Source organism: Pteronotus mesoamericanus, unplaced genomic scaffold, assembly GCF_021234165.1.
Source record: "Pteronotus mesoamericanus isolate MK-2021 breed Mesoamerican mustached bat unplaced genomic scaffold, CSHL_Meso_final contig_52, whole genome shotgun sequence".
In the NCBI taxonomy this organism is placed as follows: domain Eukaryota; kingdom Metazoa; phylum Chordata; class Mammalia; order Chiroptera; family Mormoopidae; genus Pteronotus; species Pteronotus mesoamericanus.
The window spans coordinates 4257506-4277974 of NW_026555189.1; the positions used below are offsets into that span (position 1 = coordinate 4257506).

The 20469-nt window shown below is 47.2% G+C and overlaps 1 protein-coding gene across 1 annotated transcript in view; it reads left to right on the forward strand.

The window, feature by feature from the left end:
* The window catches only part of MAF (MAF bZIP transcription factor), a 328059-nt gene that overhangs the window by 215700 nt on the left and 91890 nt on the right, over positions 1-20469 (forward strand). The gene's annotated exons all lie outside the window — the stretch shown is intronic.

Genomic DNA, 20469 nt, shown 5'->3' on the forward strand with positions numbered 1-20469 from the left:
GCTACACTTCCTACAATGCACAGGGGAGTCCCCACCAGGAAATTTCCCGGCTCAACATGGCAACAGCATTGGGGTGGAAAAGCCCCACTCCGTCACTGTGGTTGAAAGGTCCCTTCTCTCTGCCTCCTCTTTCTATTGGCTGAGTGACCGTGGGCACTGGTTACTCATTTTTTGAATCTGTCGAACAAGATAAATTAGGCTTCGCTAATGAGGTTATTGTTAATTAGGTGATACTTAGCACAATTCCTAGCACATGAATATTAGCTGTTACCATTTCATGTAATTCCAACAATAATTCTCAGGCCTTGGAGAAGAAGTTCAGAAACTGCCTGGCCAAGGTCTCGTAGCGAGAATGGGTAGCATTAAGAATCATTCCTGCGCTCTGGCCAGTTGTGGCTCACTTGGTGGAAAGTTGTCCTGTGGCCAAAGGATTGCAGGTTCGATTCCTGGTTGGGGCACATGCCTAGGTTATGGGTTCGGTCCCTGGTCTGGGCATGTGCCATCCCTGGTCTGGACGTGCACCGGAGGCAACTGATCGATGCTTTTCTTGCATTGATGTTTCTCTCGCTCCCTCCCTCTTTCTCTAAAAAGCAATGGAGAAACATCCTCGGGTGAGGATAAAAAGAGAAAAAAATTAAAAAGAATCATCCTTGCATCTCTGGGTGTCCTTCCCCTAATCTCACCTCTGAGCCGTGAGGCCTCCTCACTCCCAACTGTGAACCAACATGGAGACCAAAATACCCTAGGACACTCTGTAATTCTAGAAGAGGTGGAGTAGGTGACAACGACGGATAAGGGCCGGAGTGACAAAAACAGGTAAGGAGAGTCTACGTGACGTTACTCTTGCCCAGAGATTGGCCCTACACCCTCTTGGAATTGAGGGGACAATTTAATTCTGCGTCAGGGGTGTGTCTGCCTCCGCCCCTTGGCAGGACATTTTGTGATTTCGTCGCTTTCTCAGGTCCCTCAAGCAGGTGCCACTTCCCCGAAGAACTGGCCTGGGTCTCTGGCTGCCCAGAGCTCGGGTTGGACACGTCCCAGAAGGCTCAGATACAGAAGCAAGAGTAGGGGCCAAAGAGGGGATAACGTCATCTCGACGGGCGACCTTTCCATGCCTGGGCTGCACCCCGCTGTGCTTACCTCAGGGTGTGAAAACCTGGTGGCTTGGCATTTTCAGCGTCATTGCACTTTACCCCCCAGGTAAAAAGGTGAACAGGCAGCGTGCCCAGGGAGGCCAGTCCCCGGGCAGAGCTGCCCAAGTTTCCAGCAACGTGTTGAGGCAACAAGAGCATGCTCAGGCTGCCGTTCGGGGCTTCTGCCTGACACCTGTCACTGGAGAACCTGGCGTGTCACATCCTGCCACAGTGCCCCGGGGGCGGGGGATGGACACTGGTCGCAGAGGCCAGCACCCTGCTCCGAGTTCCCCCCCCAGAAACTGGTAGCCTGGAGACTGCTATAAAAAGGATTCTGGGTTTCCAGGGTCCCCTGCATCCACAATTCCAGGGTTCTGAAGTTCAGAGGATTCTGTCCCTTTGGAATTCTGAGGCTCCAGGATCGTTTTTGTATGGATGTGTGGATTTGGAAACCACAGTTCTGTCACTCTGTAGTTCGTAGGATCCTGCCATTAAAAACAAAACAACAGAAAGTTGTCCCCCACAAGCCTGGAACGAGAGCCCTAAAACACATCACTCAGGTGGGAGGAGCATGTTCAGAGGTACGCAGAGCTCTTCCGTAAACACCAAAACACGAGACCTTTCCCATGCAGAACAGGAGCACCTCTACTCCTTGCTGATTATGGCCCAAAATACATCTCTGCATGGCTCAGGCTGCACGGATGCACGGGGCAAGGCGGCCCCACGGCTGAGCTCTGCCGCTCTCGCAGGGGCAAGACGGGGGGCCTTTTCCAAGTGCAGAAAGAGAAAGTAGAACCGGCAGGGAATGCAGTCAAGTTTCCAAAACAAGGACTCAACAGCATGCCCTTTGTTGAGTAGCGTTTCAAGTTAGCATGACACTTGTTATGACAGCTGATGAAGAGGGAGGGTGAGCGTCAGGCTTTCCATGGAAGTGGCCAGTGTGTCTGTAGGGCACTTGAATCTGGAAGCTGTAGGTGGAAGAGGAATGTGGGCCAGGCCATCTCAGATTGTCTGGGATTCCTCCTGAGTACACGGTGGACCTCAGAGGTTGTATGTGTGAGCGCGCACACAATTGTCACTCTATCAGGGCAGGCCTCCTGCTGTAAAATAAAATCCCAGCACTTAGCAGCTTAATATATCAGAATGGTATTTCTTATTCACTCAAGCTAATGTGCCTGGTTGAACAGGCGCCTTCTACAGGTGGAGTCTCAGCAGCCCAGGCTCTTTCTGTCTTGTAGCTCTGCCCTCTGGCAGGTCCTAGGAATCCCCTCCAGCCTGTAACTGGGTGGAGAAAGAGCAGAGAGGAGCAATGGGAGGTTCTTATGGGCCAGGTCTGGGAGTGATGCACAGCACTTCTGTCCAGAACTCAGTCAGATGACCATACCTAATTGCGAGGGAGGCTGGGAAATGTAGTCCAACCATGTATTCCCCCGCAAAAAGAAAGAAAATTATTTTTGAACATCTGGCCAGTATCTGCCACAGCATCATACATCTGCTGCAGAACACTGTTTGTCCACAGCAGAGATTCAAATACCATTCCTTGGAGATGGAAAGATTTCTAAGGGATGGATTGTCTATATGACTTGGTAACTCTAGGGCCTAATATTGACTGGGCACATAGTGGGACTTTAGCAGTGCTGGTTAACTCATCCACACATTCATTTGTTTCACCAACAAGCATATCTAGATCAGGTATATAGTTAACCTAGGATGAAAAGGACGGTTCCTGCTTTAATAAATCTGTAGTCTAGGGATGGAAAGGCAGCATATGAATTAATTGTTACTATAAGGGTGACGTGAAGGCTGTGCTGTGGGGAAAAACAACATAAAGGAACCTGAGCAGAGAAGTACTTTATGTGCTTCAGGCTGGAGGAGTCAGGGCAGGCTTCTCAGAGGAGGTGACCTTTTAAAATTGTGCCTTCAAAGAGAGAAGCCAATGAAATTGAGAGCAAAAGCAAAGAGTTTTGAAGGATGCTGTGTTTTGGGGGAACGATAAAATGTCCAGTATGGGTGGAACATGGAATGTGTATGTTTGGAGTTACAGGGAAGGGAGGCCGAGGGGTATCGAATAGACAGAGTTCAAATGGCCTTATCACAATGCTAAGACAAGGGGTTACATTTTCTACCTAATAGCAGGCCACGAAGGATTGCAGATAGGACAGGTATAGAAGGTACTTATGGGCTAATATGAGAGAGAGCTTTGTGCTCAAGCCAAACACGAACACAAAATGCCCCTAGTCCCCAGCATGGGTAAAGGACATGAGTCTCTGGGCTCCTGCACAGACAGAGGCTGTATTCTGGGTAGAAGATCGATGTGGGCACAGGCCCGATGTTCTTAAGCAGACCTGAGGTGGCCTGGCATCTGTTAGTGATCAGTTACAGAGAAATCAATTGTCAGCTTATCATTTTTGGAATCAGTGATGACCATGCCACATTCCTGCTTAAGGATAAAAGAGAGAATGGGAATCTGGGCTGTGGAGAGAAGTGATTCCCCAAACAGCTGAGCTGGGTGACCTTTGGGGTCCCGCACAAGTTTGAAATGCCATCAGGGCTACGTCAGGGGAGGCGGGGTGTCAGGAGCAGAATCACAGGAAGGCAACCTGGGTCCCACTGGGGATGTGATCTGGGAAAAATGAGTGGGAGAGACTGTGGGTTTCAGATTTAGGAAAACATGTGTTTGAGTCTGTGTTTGAAGCTGTGTGTCCTTGGGCAAGAGGCATGGCCTCTCTGAGCCTCCTTTTCCTGTTTTGTAAACTGGGGTTAGTAGCCTTGCCACTGAAATTGTTGCAAGGATTAAGAGAAAACACCGGGTGCATAGTGAGTGCTCCACAGAGGCATCCTCATCTGTGGGGAGAGGAGGCAGTGGTCCTGCCCGGGGACACAGCAACGATGGACTAAGCCCAGAGTGCTGAGGAGATGCCCAGAGGCTCATCAACATCGACTTCACGAAATCTGGACCATTGATGGGAACCGGCTCAGTCCTTGCAGCAGTCAACTCGACACCCCTCAAAAGATAGGACCTTGTCCTTTGGGCCAGTTGGCAATGGATAAGACTATTTGGCCTGACTCACTTGGGGTCCATTTAAGAACCATCTGAATGTGCCATCAGAATCACCAGAACTGCTTTTAAAACAGCGGTCACTTCCTGGCAGAGGTGAATCAGTCATCCCTGAAACCCGCCCTAATCATCCAGCGCTGCTGCTGAATGTCACCCAGCCCAGAGAGCTTTTGTTTCTCTGTCGCTAAAGTTTGGTCTGAGATTCTAGGGACACTTTGAATTCTTCAAAGAGTAATTCTCGCTTACCTTTTTCCCTCTCTTCCCCTTCAGGTTCAACCCCTTTTATCACACTAAAGTGCCAATCAATATTGCGAGATAGATGTTACATCTTAGCTTTTTATAACATTACTCGTCCCAGAAGGGACACTGTATCTTTAAGGAAATGGACCCCGTATCCTGTTTCTGAAGGATTAAAATCCTTTAAAGAGACAGAAGAGGCTGTAAACCCCCATCATATTCTTATTCTCTCTTCATTATCCTGTCCACTATCTATCCCTGCTGAGTAAATCTGGTTGTGTGTTTCTCCAAAGTGGTCATAAGAAGAAATTTATTTACTCCGCTTTGCACTGGAGGGGCATTACTGAGCTCCAAGGCTCTCCAAAGTAATAAAGATTTTGCAGCGTGTGCAAAAGGGGCAGAAATTCAGAACTTCTTTCCCCTCTGAGGTCGTTTGGCCATCCAAAGGGGGAGTCACTTCTCATTTTCTGACAGGGTTTATTTCCGTAAGATTTTCCAATTAGCAGGAAAAGGTCGCACTAATGTTGGCACTGGGTAGAGGAAGAGGATCAAACTATGCAAATAGAGACATCCTTGAAAGGACAATATTAAAAAAAAAAAGTGTGGATTTCCTTTATTTCCTAATTCAATTTAAAATTGTATTTTAAGCTGAGGGATATATATATATATCCCTCTCCTCCTCTGCAAGAGAAAAAGGTGATTGCATTTGACCTGCAGCTCCTGCCTGGGACAAAAGAATACGTGGCTCCTAGGAAGGACTGTGGGACGATGGTGGCCCACTTGGGAGTGGAAGACAGGAGTAAAGGGGAGATCCCCGAGCTCTTGGCCCCGGAAGTGCAGGGACACAGGATGCCAGGGGAGCAGAGCTGGAATTGCAGCTGCCAAGTGCAACCTCTCTGGACCTTTATAATGGCCAGGCTGTCCCCAGCCTGGCGGAGCTGCCTGCCAGCATATCATTTTTAAACCCGGCTCGGATCTCTCCCTGACACTTCCCCTGCCGCTTTTGTTCCCCGCTCAGTGCATGCAAAGCACAAGAACTTTTCTCGATAATAGGGAGGGCTGGGAGCCGTGTCGGGGAAGATGTACTCCAGCCGTGCAAGGACAGAAGTCGCCGATGCCCATTAAAACGGATCCAGGGGACAGCTTTGCTTTGGATCTGGAGCTGATGCTTCTTGTCAGCTCAAACGTGCTATGCAAATGTTATGACCCACACTCCTGGCCCACTGCTCACGGCTGCAGTTAGTGACCGGCAGGGTGAGAGCCAGTAGGGAGCTCCTTGGGAGGCAGAGCCCTGCCCAGAAAGGGCCTGGGGCTTTGCATACCCCTCACATTTATGTCTGCACACCCAGGTTTTTGTGTGGCTGCCATCAAAATAGAAGATTACATTCCTCCAGCAAGGGCAGATCTTCTACTCAGGAGTTCCGTGTTGCTGCAGGTATTACAGTTCAGCAAACATTCTAACCCAGCCAGTTTCTGACAATACAGGAACCGTTTGCTGAGAGCCCTCAAATTGCCAGATACCGTACCTGGTGATGAGTTTATGAACTTGCTCTGGGTCCCACAGCTGCCCTATGGCTGAGTTCGATTTATCCCTGTATATCTTTCTCTGATCGCTGCACTGAGTCACGTTGTTGGTCTTGCTTTATTTGTAAGCTTAAAAAAAAAAAAAAAAAAGCTAATGGAATTATTTTGACAGTAGATTAAATCTTGTCGAATACTAAGAGAATCATTTGTTAATTCTCCCTGGGAAGTAAATAAAAGTATGCAAAAATGTGAGATTTGAGTCTTTAAAATAAGCAACATGCAATGCATTCAGGCTCTGTCGATTATAAATACATAGGTAACTGTTGATACGTGGCCATAGCACATACATACTGTAAGAAGACATGTATTCACTGCTGGTAATGTTTCGATCTGTTGTGACACTTATTTTTGCCACACAAAATAAGTCCATCCTCCCAAAACATGAGTCCATCCTCAGCTTAAAAATCCTTCTTTCCTTTCTTGACGTTAAAGACTAAAGCCTCAGAAAGTATTGCTTGGATTTCAACATGCAAGAGAAAGCCTTTTTCTTTTTCCTTGCCTTTAAACAAAGAGTGACCCATTTTTTTTTTTCTGCTTCAGAGTATTCTTTATTTTTTATTGTTTAGCAAGTATCCATTTTAGCCAACTCTTGGCCCTGGTTTTCCTTAGAACAAATATGGGAGGTAAAGAGAGTTACAGAGAATGAGTCCGGAGTCACGGCCACCCCGAGGACACGTTGCTCATTGGCGTTTCAGACTCCATTTTTAACAGAATGAAATTTACCCTGTGCAAAGTCATTCCTTTGTTTTTCTTAAGAGGAAATTATCATATCTAATCAGAACAAGCAAGTACTAAATAATTACATTATCTGAACACCAAGGCAACTCAAACGTCCAACATTATACAACCAGTTCGCTAAGGTGCGGATACATGTGCACGGTATGCACTGGACTACTAGACAGCCGTCGTAAAGCACGTTGAAGAAGTATTTCAAAGATGTCTTTTTGTTTTCAGAATGCTTACTTTTAGTACTTTGCAGACCATCATTACTTTAGCAAGTTATCTGTTTTGCTAAAAAACTGTTGAATTTTAGGACAAAGCCGGAAGGAAGGGTTACACAAAATTGGTTTTGAGCAGAGTGACACCAGGTAGCCAGACGTCAGGTGGCAGTGCAGTGGTTAAGAGCCGTGAAACGTGTTACATTGTAATCAGATATATAATGTATAAATGTCATGAGAAACAAAAGGCTATAAAAATCATGAAGCAGGTTGGGGAAAATCAGGTACTAGCACAAATCATAATGGTGGTTACATTTAGTGAGCTCATATACACTCAGCATGATTCTAAATAATTTAAATATTAAACAATTAAATTGCTGTATTCTTGTTAATATTTCTTTTGTAAAGTGGAATAAACTAGGGCACAGAGAAATAAAGTATCTTGGCCCAAGGTCCCACAACAGTCTGGGGTGGTACAGAGTATTTCTTCTTTTTTAGTATATTCTTCACAAGAAAATTTTACATGCAATTCTAAACAAATTTTAAATAGGCTAAAGATGGAGATTTTTCTGTCTCCCTAAGTGTAACAAAGTGGAAGGCTGCACTTTAAATTCAGCCCCTGCATCCTTGACAAGGATTCCTAAACGGAGCAGGAGCATTAGACACCCTTCGTTAAAAGTGCACATCCTGAGCCGTGGAGCAGACACACTCAATCTGAGTGCACAGGGTGGCGGGTCCCCTAAACCAGAGTTTTAATAAGCTCCTTAGATGATTCTGGAGTAGCCAGCTGTGATCTGAGGACCACTTCACAGCCATGAGCGTCATCTGGGAGATGCTTTCTATACAAAGAGTGCCCAAGCTCTCCGCTCGAGAGTGATTCAGTGGGCCTGGGACGGGGCGTGGGAACTCACCCCTTCAACTCCAGTAACCACACGTCCCTGGTTGCCTGGGACTGTCCTGACATATGATGTATGATGTATGACGACCATAATTATTATAATACCCTTTATAACATTCATAATCATCTCTGTCTAGACAATGAGTTACAGGTTTAACCAGGACCCTGGGAGAGTCATATCGAAAGGACGCTATGGTAAGCACAGCCCTGAAGAATGTTGGTGCCGTGGGTCCAGTCTCCCTCAGCTACCTGGGCGAGGTACTTAATCTCACAGGGGCCTCAGTATTTTCACCTGCAAAATAGGTACAAGAATGTCTAACTCCTGGGTTGCCGAGAGGTGTAAATGCACTTGCATTTTCTCCAAAGAGGCAGGGGGTGTAGGAGGCATTCCGCCAACACCAGCGTCCTTCCTTCCAAGAGGAGTGTAGGGGAATCCATAAGATCGGCCCTGAGGAGCATCTTGGAGGTCCTGGGCCCGGCACTCCTGCTGAACGTGGGTCACTCTGTGGTGAGCAAGTGGCACTGAGCCAGAGCTTAGTGAACAAATACGAACATTTCAGAGTTTTCAGAGGATATAACACATGCAAGCATCAGATTGATTTCACCAAGGAAGTACAGTTTTGTTTTTAACTGTCAGAACCACACCCTGAGGCTGTATTATATGTCACTATGCCAACCTATGAAGGGGGAAAAAAAGTGTGCCAAGGAAGGTGGGGGTAGGAAGACCAAGTCAAGAAACCCTTTAGAAACTTTCAGACCTGTTGCCAAAGACAGGCAAATCTGCCACCCTATTTGCAGCAGAAAGAATTCTAATAAATAACCCAAAGAGAGACATAATCCAGATGACAGCTTAAAGATTATTGATTGAAAAGTCAAGAGTTTGCTAATATAAATGGCCTTTACCACAACATTTGCATTCACGACAGTGACTTTATGCATGTCTCTAAGCCAAGGAAAGTGTCGATGCAACTGACACAAATAATGATACAGAGCAGGCCATCTGTTTTCAAGCAGAATGAAAAAAAAAAAGAATGTTTCCACTTAAGGTTATAGGTGGTGTACCAGTGTGTGTACTCTTCTGAGTACTCTGTGGAACATTTTAAGGGTTATCTGCATATTTGTGGCTTTCAACAAGATGACACAATTGCCTAGTTCCAGATAGGCTTGTTCCGTCCCTTCTAAAGAGACCATTCAGCCAAGACACTGATGTCCGAAGCCCTTGAAGTTGCCTGTCCCATTCTATGAACCACTCCTGGTAAATAACGTGAGGAGAACTTGAACCAGAACATACAAATAGGTGCTCTTTCTTTCCTAGTTCATCAGACCCTACAGGCAGAATTGGCCATAAACTAGATTTGTGGCACTGAAGCACATTTCCTGGATGGGTGGCCAAATGCCACCCAGAAGGATCCAGGCACCTCTCTCTTCCTATACCACATCCACTTGCTCTGACAAGCCTTGTCTTTTTTGCCTCCAACTTAATTTTTACCTGGACGAGGGAGCTGGCTCACCTTGGGGTAGGAACAAAGCAGAGTGTCTAAAGGATTTTTTCTTTAAGTGCCTCATATTACCAGCACTGAGGAAAAAAAAAAAAACCACCTGTGGGGCACGCATACCTTCGCCTTTTTTAAGCAACCAGTGGTACAGTGAGCAACTCAATTGTAAGAACAAGTATGTTGGAGCCCAAGAACCTCATGAACTCTTAATGGATTTAAAATCTGCCTCTGCTACCCTGACTGGTGTGGCTCAGTTGGTTGGAGAGCCATCCCACAAAGCAAAATGTTACCAGTATGATTCCCAGGCAGGGCACATGCCTGGGTTGTGGGTTCAGTCCCCAGTCCAGGGGTTATGAGAGGCAACCAATCTATGTTTCTCTCTCACATCAATGTTTCTCTCCTTTTCTTTCTCTCTCTCTTACCCTCTCAAGTAAACAAACAAACAAATAAATATTTTAAAAATAAATAAATAAAACAAAATCTGCCTCTGCCATTTACAGGCCATGTGATCTAAGCAACTTCTTTAATCTTTCCTATGCATTGATTTCTCTGTTGATATTTTGAGTTAATAATGTGACCACCTCACGTAGTTCTAGTAGGCCAGTAAGTTAAGGCATTTTGCACAATAACTATTGCGTTTTTAGCAATTCAACAATATACAGTAATGTATTTGTGTGTATTAATGTCAATAAAAGTTTTGTCATGACGATGATGATGATAATGATGATGATGATGATCACGTGCCTGGGAACTTTAGAGCCACGTTTTTGGATCCTTGTGAGACCTGACAAGGAAAAAGAGTCTAGGAAAGTTTGGGAGAAGTGCTTGGAAGTGAGAGAGCCGAAGCATCAGCCCCTTTTCACTTCCCTGTGTGCAGCCTCTCCTGATTTCCATAGTTGAAAAATACTTTAAAAACTATACATGGACATTGACCCCAAGAGCAGGAGGGTCCTTTTTCCATGGCTGGAGACATTCGTAAAGAAGACTCAGAATGGAGAGGAAGTGAGGCAGGCGGGTGGTGGGCACAGGCTTCCAAGTCAGAACGAGTTGACCAGGGTGTGCCACCTGCTCCCTGGGTGGCTTTGGGGAGGACCCTTAACTCCTCTGAGCCTCAGTATCATGTCAGACACATAGCTAAATCTAATTACACTTCTCGCATAGCATTCTGGAGGAGATTAGGAAAACACATGGAAGTCGTCTGTGCCCAGTATGTAGGTGCTTAATAAAAGGCCCCCACAAATGTTGTTGTTATTGCCAGTAGTAGTATGGAAATCACATACCACTACTCCTCCCATGGCCAGCCTCCCAAAGCGATGTAAGTTGAGAACAGATGTGGACAATGGGCCGTCATGAGCTGGGCCCCACCAGCTCCAGCACCCACAGAGCGGCCACTGAAGCCGGGCACAAGAGTCCACATTTCACATGCATGAGTTCATGAACTCCTCACCACAGCCGCCAGACAGGCGCTTTCCTGTGTGCCCATTATACAGGTGGGGAAGCTGAGGCAGCCTGGCTCCAGCCCCTGACCACAGTATAATGCCTCTTTTCATTGTGTTTAAGATGAAATGCAAATTTCTTACCTTGGTGACAAGAGGTAGGATCTGAACCTGCATCCTCTCCTCTGGTCGCGGGCCCCACACCGGCTGCTGCACTCTCTTCACTCAATTGTGCCTGGCTGCTCCGGGTACTTGCTCACCTCTCCCATGCTTCAGGCCTCTGTCCCTTTGTTCCTCTGCCTGGGTGGCTCTTTTCCAGCTCTTCACATCACCTATTCCTCCTTGCCTTTAGTCCCAATTTAAAGGTCACCTTCCCAGAGAGCTGTCCCTATCTCACTGTGCTGTTCTATCTTTCCCAGCCTATATCACAACCGGTACTTATCTGTTTACTTCCTAACCATTGAGCCACGGGGGTGGGGACCATGGGGGTGTGTTTGCCCCCAGGGGACAGTAAGTAAGGTCTTGAGACATTTTTAGTTGTACAACTCTGGGGTATTACTGGCATCTAGCAGGTTGAGGCCAGGGATACTGCTCAGCATGCCGCAATGCCCAGGATGGCCCGGCCGTGCACAGTGATCAAGCCCCACGTGCCAATACTGCCAAGGTTGAAAATCTTGCTGTTGGCTCTGTCTCCCTGCAAGCATGCAAATCTAGAAAGGCATAGACTTGACTGCTTTGTTCTCTGCTATATTCTCAGTTCCAAGCACAGAATAGGTGCCTTAGGTGTAGGTGGTAAATGACTAAATAAAAATAACAACACTGCTGATGATAATAATAATAACAACAACACTGAAACATCCACCTACATGTTCATGCCAGGCAGGAAAGGAGCAGGGTGGGCGCTCTTCTCTGTTCTCTCTGCTTAGCCCTCCTTTTGGCCCGAGGACAGGGAAGGAGGAGCAGGCATTTGATAAAGGCCCCTTCTCCCCCATCCCTGACCTCCTGAGCAGCCGTCCACTAAGTGTTGCACTTGGCTAGAGTTCCCCATAGTCATTTGGTTAATTGGATGAACAGGCACTTTAGTGACAGAGACTGGATTTCCACAACGCAGTCCATCAAAACTAATCAGTTGGCCAAGTTCCATTTCTCAGCAACTGACAGCTTCCCAGGACGGTGAGTAGATGGTAACTTTTTAAATTGACGAACTTGCTAAGTAATGGCAGTTAGAACTTGGCAGGATGCTTTTAAGGGGGAGGGGGAAGGAAAAAACCCAGTATTGGCTTTGCTTTCCTCCAAAGAGATAATCTTGTTACAGGGCTGCTTGATTAAAAGGTTCTTCCAAAGACACTGGTGAAAAACAGGCATCTCTAATTTGCACTATGTTTCTTATCCTTAAAAAGAAAATACCATAAACAGATGAACTGTACTGTCCTTTCATCTTGTGCTTATTACACACGTGTTATTTGCTATACGTGCCTGATATTAGCATACTAGATTAGTTAGGATAGTGTTAGGTGCTCTCATAAACAAACCTTATCATTATAGTGGCATGACACATGATTTCTCATTCCTATAATGATCCAATCAGAGTTCCCAGCTGAGGGTGGCTGTCTTCCATGCAGTGATTTGGGGACTCAGGATCCTTTGGTCCTGTGGTTCAATGATCCCCTGTGGCCTCAGTGTCACCTGCTCCCAGCCAAGAGAAGGGGAAGGAGGGCAGGCAGGCTCACTGTTTAAATACCTTAGCCCAGACGTGACACTTAACACTTCCACTCAGGTCCCTCTGGTAAGGGTTAGGCATGTGGCCATGCCTGGCTGGAAGAGAAACCTGGGAAGGCTGTCCCATCCCAGGGGTAACCCCGTCTTGCACAGGGGAGAGCCTGAGCCTTGATGGACAGTGAGACATCTCTGCCACAGGTGTATACATACCAGCCTTAGGAGAAACTGTCAGGATCTTCCCTTTTTCTAAATTAGGAAACTAAGGCTCAGGTGAATTAAGCAACTGACCCAGGTTGACACAGTTGGCCAGGGGCAGAGTTGAGATTTGCATCTTGACTGATTATAAGTCTGTACCTTCTCTCTCCTCCTTTCTTTTTCTCTCCTCGCGTCCTCCCTTCTCTCTGCCTCCCTCTCTCTCTTCTTCCTCTCCCTCTATTCTTTCTTTTACTTCTCCCCTTCTTCCTATACCTTAACAATTTCTGAAGCACAAACGTGCTTCTGTAACTTTATGTGTTAGGCTCAAAAGTTGTCTGCACTGAATTGCCTTTAACCCAGAAGAGATGTGTCTGAAACATACTATTGACTAGAGAGCTACTAATGCATTCATTTTGCTCTCAAAAGCATGGGCAGCTTACAAAGGAAAGCAATAGAAAGGGGATGTTTTTAAAAGGCAAATCTGGTACCGTCACTTCCCAATATAATAATCCTTGACGCCTCCCGCTCATTTTCAGGGGAGAGTGCACTCTCCATGCTTGGTGTGCCAAGGCAGCCGTGGTCTAAAGCTCTCCTGGGCCTGCCCTCAGGCCTCTGCAAGCCTCTAGGCCAACCTAGAAGTCATCCACACACGTCATGCCTTCCCCCCACTGGCTGGCTCCTGCTTCCATATGCTTGTTCTTCTATCTGAATGTGTTTTCTCTGTTTGTCTTCATTGAATTAAGACCCATTCTGCCTTCAAAATCCTGCTCAGTTCCTTCTGCTGGGAATGCCACTGGAGCAGGGTTCGCTCCTCCGTGACGTCAAAGCACCACGCAGGCCCGACCGAAGACTCGCGGGCTGGGTTGCGACTGATGACCTAGCTTGTGTGTTTCCCCCATTAGTCGGTGGACTCCGTGAGGACAGAGACACCTCCTGCTTATTTTCAGCTCCCCGATGCCTAGCACAGTGCCTGGTGCAAAGCGGGTGCTCATTTTATCTTAATTGCATAGAAGAAGAAATCAGTTCTCCAGCTGAGCTACACGGTGTGCAAAGGGAGAAGTGGCTTTACACCCACAGGATTTCTAAATTGAGGGAAAGCAGTGATTTCATTCAGTGTGAACATATGCTGTGGGTCAGCCATAGTTGAAGCAGTTAGGAGGGCTTTGTGTATGCATGGAAAGGTTGTATGGTTCACAGCCAGGTCACAGATGGGGTCTTTCAGGACCCTCCTCACCACACTGAGCAGGAGGTGGGGGTGGCACACACACTTGTGTGCATGTGTATGTGTACACATGTGTGCGCACACACACCTGTTTCTCACCAGCCTTCACCTCTAAAAATCCTGGCTGTGACACCTTTAAAGATGGTGGAGATTACTGCTGGGTTGGGTCGGCTTAACTGTACATGGTATGCTGTTGGTTTTATGGTTTCATTCTTTTTATTGCTGGTTTGAAGAAAATGTTAGTTTGACGAGGGAGATTGAGAAGGAGGCCGCGATATTTCCAAACTCCCAAACATGGTTGGCTTCGGGGACCTATGACCCACTCAGTCGTGTTAACAAATATTTCCAGTGCCGCGCGGAGACCAGCCCTCAGCCCACATTGCACAATTGCAGGGCTTTATATGAAGGTTTGCAGGGAGCGTGCCAGAGCCTATTTCTAAACAGTCTGATGATTTATTTGATGCCTTTGGATATTTAAGTAGTCTGCAGTATACACCAAGTGTCTGTAATGTTTATTTTTTCCTTGCTTTAATGTGTGGGACCTCTCACAATGCCTTGTACACCCCAGGCACTCAATAAATATGATTTATGGAAGATGTAAATAAATCCAAACCAAGATTATGTCTGTGTTCATTAGTCTGTAGCTCCAGCAGCAGTCCTCCTTTCCAAACCTGAAAAAGAGAAAAATCCCCACCAAATTACAGGAGGAAACAAAATGCAAAATCAGTAACACATGGGCCCCAGTGGAAAGTCATGAAGCCCTCTGGAGTAAAATATTAAAGTCTCGGTTATGTTCTCGGCTTCAGTGTATAGATGCTGTGTGACCTCGGGCCAATGACTTAACCTTCCTGGGTGTCCTTTTTTAAATTAAATACTGAGTTGGGATGGTTAGATCGTGCCACAGCACCACTGAGCTTCAGAGAAATGAGAAATGGAAGAAAAAAGGACGGGGTTAAATTCCTTGAGTATCAACCACATCATCAACAATTTGACTTTGGATTGATTTCTCAAGTTTTCCTCCCAGTGGCCCTAAAGGGGCTAGTGGGGCGGTTAGGGACATAGATTCTACAGTCAAGCTACCTGGGTTGAATGGTCAGCTCAGCTCTCTACTGGCTGTGTGTCCTTAGGCTATTTGCTTAACCTTTCTGTGTCTCAGATCACTTTCTTGCAAAATGAAGATGGTAATACCAATACCTCCAAATGAGGTCACGTATATAATGCATTCATATAATGCTACTACGTGACAAGGAATGGCGCAAGTACTTTCTGTTAGGATGATTGCCTTTTCGGAATGAGAAAACTGAAGCCTAGAGACTTAAACGCCTTGCCTGAGCTTATACTGCTTGTTACCATGGGGGAAAGGGTAATGGATGGGGGAGGGATATGAAATTTGAGCCTCATTCTAAAGCTCCAAAGCCCCAACTCCTGCCCCAAATCCCCTGGTGCCTCTGCAGTGAGAGCTGCTCCGAGCCCCATCAGCCCCCTCGGCTGCAGTGACTTGCTGGCTGCAGGACTCACTCCCGGGGGAACTCACTGCTGATCCTCACTCCCTCCTGGGACCCGTCACTGCCTCCCTCCCTCCTGAGGCTGACCCCAGCCCTCTGGGGGAAGTCCGGCTGGATTAAGATGTCATCCTCCCTGGCACCCACCATTTTCTTGGGCTGGGCAGCATCGAGAGAGGGCTCTTCCTGTCTTCCCTGGTCCTTCTGAAGCCCAACTGAGTTGAATACAAATAAAAATTTCAAATGCACATCTCAGCCTGGTTTAGCTCTTCTTAGAACAAACCAGGGAGTACGGGCAGCTTGCAAAGGCTGTCTGACTGTGGCGCCTAGGAAGTGAGCACTGTTAAGTTGGATAGGAGTACCAAAAGGAATGATTTGGAGCCACTCCTTTCTCAACGGTCCCCCCAAATCAAGGCTTCTTTGCTTTTAATTCTCTGCATATGCTTTCGCCTTTTTACTGAAGTATAACTGATGTGCCCAAAGTGTACTGATCTCGTACACAGCTTAACCAGGGCCGCCTCACGGGCGTGGCACCTGTCCTGTCACTCAGGGCCCCACACGATAGGGACCCACACTCAGTTTACAGCTCCGTTACCGCGGTCCGTTTTTTAACGAGACACCTCATTTTCATCGTGCACCGGGTTTTGCAAATGACATCCCCGGTCCCGAGATCAATGAATTTTGCTACCCGTCTACACGCATGTAACCACCTCTTTGATCCAGATACAGAACATTTCCAGCCCTGGGAAGCTCCCTCCTGCCCCTTCCCAGTCAGTGCCCTCTAGTGGTGACCGCTGTTCTGACTGCTGTCACTGTGGCTGTCCTTGAACAGCCTGCAAAGGGGACGGTATGGTGTGTATCCCTTTGCACGTGTCTGGAGTCTTCAGCCACGCTGTTGCAGGACCCCAAGCTCTTGCTTAGCTCTTGCCCTGCAGTGGTCCATTTCAGCTCTCTACCCCAATTTGTGTACCTGTTCTCCTCTCACTGGTGGGCACGTGGGTGGTTTTTTTCAGCTTGGTCTGTGAATAAAGCTGCTAAAGACGCTCTTCTACGTGCCTTTTGGCAGACAAACGTGTTGATTTCTCTCAGGTGCTTTGCGGTGTCAGAGGTTAGCCTCGTGTTCAGCATCAGTCCTACCTGTGTCTGTTTTGTGTGGAATAGGGATATGTCCCTTAGGCAGCGTGCTCTCCCCCGAGGAAGTGATCGGGTGGGTTTCTAGATAAGGTGATATCACCAGCTCCCACAGAGAGGGTGGGGTCCAGCATTAGACCGTTTATTTTCTTTTTCTGGTCTTGATGCACAAAAACTGGCATTTCTAAAAAACATAGCTGGACATTGAGTTAAGATAAAATTTCCTGCATTTTCTCCCCATCTAACCTATGGAAGTCAGATGGACATGAATGCCTCCTGGGGCCTTGGCCCACCCTGCTGACACATCCTGCCCATCTCGGGACCAGTGGCAGGGGCCGCGGCACTGTTTTGGCCTGGTGGCGTGTTCTGATTGGGTTGCCCCTCTGATTTTTTAATAGACTTGCCACCAGTGGAGGCCCTCCTAGTCTCCAGATGCTTGTGATGGGTAGGGAGTGTGGGTGCTAAGTTAGAAACAAGTACCTATCTGGTGTGTTCAGATTACCCAGCCCCTGAGGTCTGAGGTCATGTGGGGCCAGATCAGCAAAGAAGAGCAGACCTGGTTCAAAAGGGACTCACAGCTGAGCCCCAAGTGATGCATCAGAGTTCAGGTCCAGGGAGCTGCCCGGGCAGGGTGGACCAGGGCTCTGGACAAGCATCTCCTCCTGGATGAGAAGCGAGGACTTCATCTTCCATCCATGCCTCACCCTCTTCAGTTCATCCCTGACTCACCCACCTACCAGGAGGGAGCATCTGCTGGATGTTGGAACATCTACCAGGGGCAGGGAGTGCAGAGGGGTGAGCGGGGCAGCAAAGTGCAAAGGGCATCATGGGCTTTGCGGCCAGGAGAACCTAGATGTGAACCCCAACTTTGCATGCTCTGCCCTTGGTCAAGTTACTTCCTCTGCAGCCAATGAAGCCAAGTGTAGACTAGCCTTGGCTTTAGAGCCAGGCTTAGATGCCTTGATGCCTGACTTCACTCTTTGCTGATTGTGTGATCTGGATATTTCATCGAGCTGTGTCTCAGTTTATTCATCTGTACAATGGGTCTTGTAATGGCACTGGCCTCCTGGAGTTGCTCTCTGGCCTGGAGTGAATGCCTGATAAGTATTAGCCGTCCTAACTATTATTATGATTGTTTTTCACTGCCACACCTAGGAGAGTAATTGTAAGGATTAGAGGAGATGATATGCATAGGTGAGTGAATAAAGAGCCTGTCAGTCCTGCCAAGTCAATAGTATCACTGGGCCCAGAAAGCCCAGTGGATATAAACACCCAGCCCTGGCACCAACCAGAGGCCCTTGGGGATCCTAAGAGCAATTACGGAGCAAGCCCGGAAGGAACGAGAAGAGTAGGATGTGAAAACCCCCTTTTTCACACCCAAGATGTGAAAAGTGGTGCCTGCAGCTCAGCCCGTCAAAAACTAGCCTGGAGTACTCCTGATCGGGGACAGAGCCAACTTATGACTTGCTATTAATGAAGACAAATGTGGAAGGCAGAGAAACCATGGGGCTATGTTTCCTCATCACATTTGCACAAGAGAGACCTCATGTATATTTCACTGGAACAGGAAATTCCCTAATGTTAGGACCAAGGAGTGTTTTCAGAATACTTACATTGCAGCAGGCCCCATGCTAAACCCTCTATACATACTATTTCATTTAATCTTGCAGCAACAATGTGAAGTGGTTGCTGTTGTCACTCTTGGTTTACATAATAGGAGTGAGATTTCAGTGGAACCCAGCTAGTGAGCGAGCAAACTAATACTCTTGGGGGTGTCCAGCCTGCAGTCCGCGGGCCACATGCAATCCGGGATGGCTATGAATGAGGCCCAGCACAAAATCATAAATTTCCTTAAAACATTATGAGATTTTTTTTTTGTGTGATTACGTGTTGCAAAGTATTTAATGTGTGGCCCAAGACAACTCTTCTTCTTCCACTGTGGCCCAGAGATGCCAAAAGGTTGGGCCTCCCTGCTTTGACTTTAGGATCCAAGTTCATAGCCACTACCTTGGCCCATTTAATAACCAATATTTGTGGACCACCTACTGCATGCTAGCTGATCCATTGATAATCATAATAGACAAACATGGAGCTCATATTCCCTTCAAAGTGACACTATCCACTCTGCCAGGGATATGGGGAAAAGGACGGCTTAGAACTAAGAACTAATAGAAGTAATCATAATGGACCATTACTTAGACTCACTCAGCACTGATGATTAGATAGAACTACTCAGAACTGACCAATTCATGATGGTCTGGTTCCTGAGGGCCCATCAAGGGAAGCGGTACAATCCTGCGTGAACCACAAAACCTCACAGGGAGATAACAGGCAAGTGAGTAGTAGCCTGGTGTTTTAAAAAATAACCCATGAAGACAGAGTGCAGCGGAAGCAGGCAGTGTCGAAGGATCCCTGCTATGCGCCAGACACGGGGCTGGCATTTCCACAAATGTTCCCTCGCTCAGTTCTCACAACATTTCTGCAAGGCCCACGTGCTTATCATCCCATGTTACAGGTCAGGAAACTAAGTGTGCAGCATCAAGAAAGAAAACCAAGTTTCAAAGCTGGTTGTTGGAGAGCAGAGCCATATAGAACGGGAAGAGTTCATCTAGACTACTATTAAGCCCTGAGTGCAGTCAGCTATCATTTAAATTTTAACTGAAGCCACTTTATCAGATGCCACCCTTTCCCTGGAAGGCTGGAAGTCTCACCACCCTTATCGCTGGCTTGTGGGGGTGGCAGCCACGTGCACTTTGAGTCTGGCTGTCCAAGGCAGGCAAAGAGTTCAGACGTATTTTTCATCTTCCACCTGGGATTAGGTCCCCATTAGCTCTGTATGTATTAAGGGACTTGATCTCATTGTGGCTCAATTGAATAAATGAGAGGTGCTTCATTCCTCAAACAGCTCAACTTTACTTCTTGAAATATCTGAAGCAATTTCCCTTGTGATCCCAGGGATTAGTTTTTGTCCTTGTTTTACAACTTTGCATGGTCTCCTACCCTTTCCTGTCACTCACGGGATTGGCCTTCATGTGCAGGGTTTACGACACTTGGCGAGATAAGAAAGGTGATGTGTGTAGGGGAAGGGAACTTTGGAGTCGGGCAGACCTGGCCGGGGTTAACTCTTCACCAGCTGCTCACTCACTCTGCGGCCGTGAGCAAGTCCCCCCTCTCCAAGCCCCGCGTTCATCGTTCATCGCTAATACACTGAGGAGCTGACGCCTGCTGGGAGGGGCCAGGACAGGTGTCCAAGCCCCTGCCTCAGTTTGCCCTCACTGTACCTGGCTCCTTCTAGCTGCCCAGTGAATGTGAGCTGTTTTGTCTGAGCATGTCTCCCCTTCCTCACACACAGAGCACCCTTATCACAGGTTGCTATCACGGGGGGTCTCTGTCCTGTCTGCTGGCACTGCTGCCCGCCCCAGAGTGGACCAGGGTCGTATCTCTTAGCTTCCTTCCAGCTCAGTTGAACCAAGGCACCAGCCTGGCCCATGGCCCAGACATTCCCCTTATAGCTCCCACATTTTTCTAACTATTCAAAAGTGGACCCTGTTTATGAGACCCAGAGCTTATAAAAATGTTGGGTCATTTATAAAATTATAAATGCAAAATTGCTAGGGCCTTTCCAGGCATCTTGGGAGCCGCCTCTATAAGACGGAGGCCCCGGAACTTTGGTTTCCTTCATAAATCCACCTCTTACAGCACATTATTCTCAAAAGTTAAATGTGGGCTAGCACCAAATTATGCTTGGAATGATCTGGTCACAAAGGGGATTGAACCATAAAATTGGATTGCCTTGCCACATTTATAGATGACCTTTGCCCTTTTTGAGTACAACAGTAGAGTGGTTGCCTTTATAATCCACACTTATACCTGCATCGAGTCAATAACAAAATAGATTTGCTAACTTGATTGGCAAATAA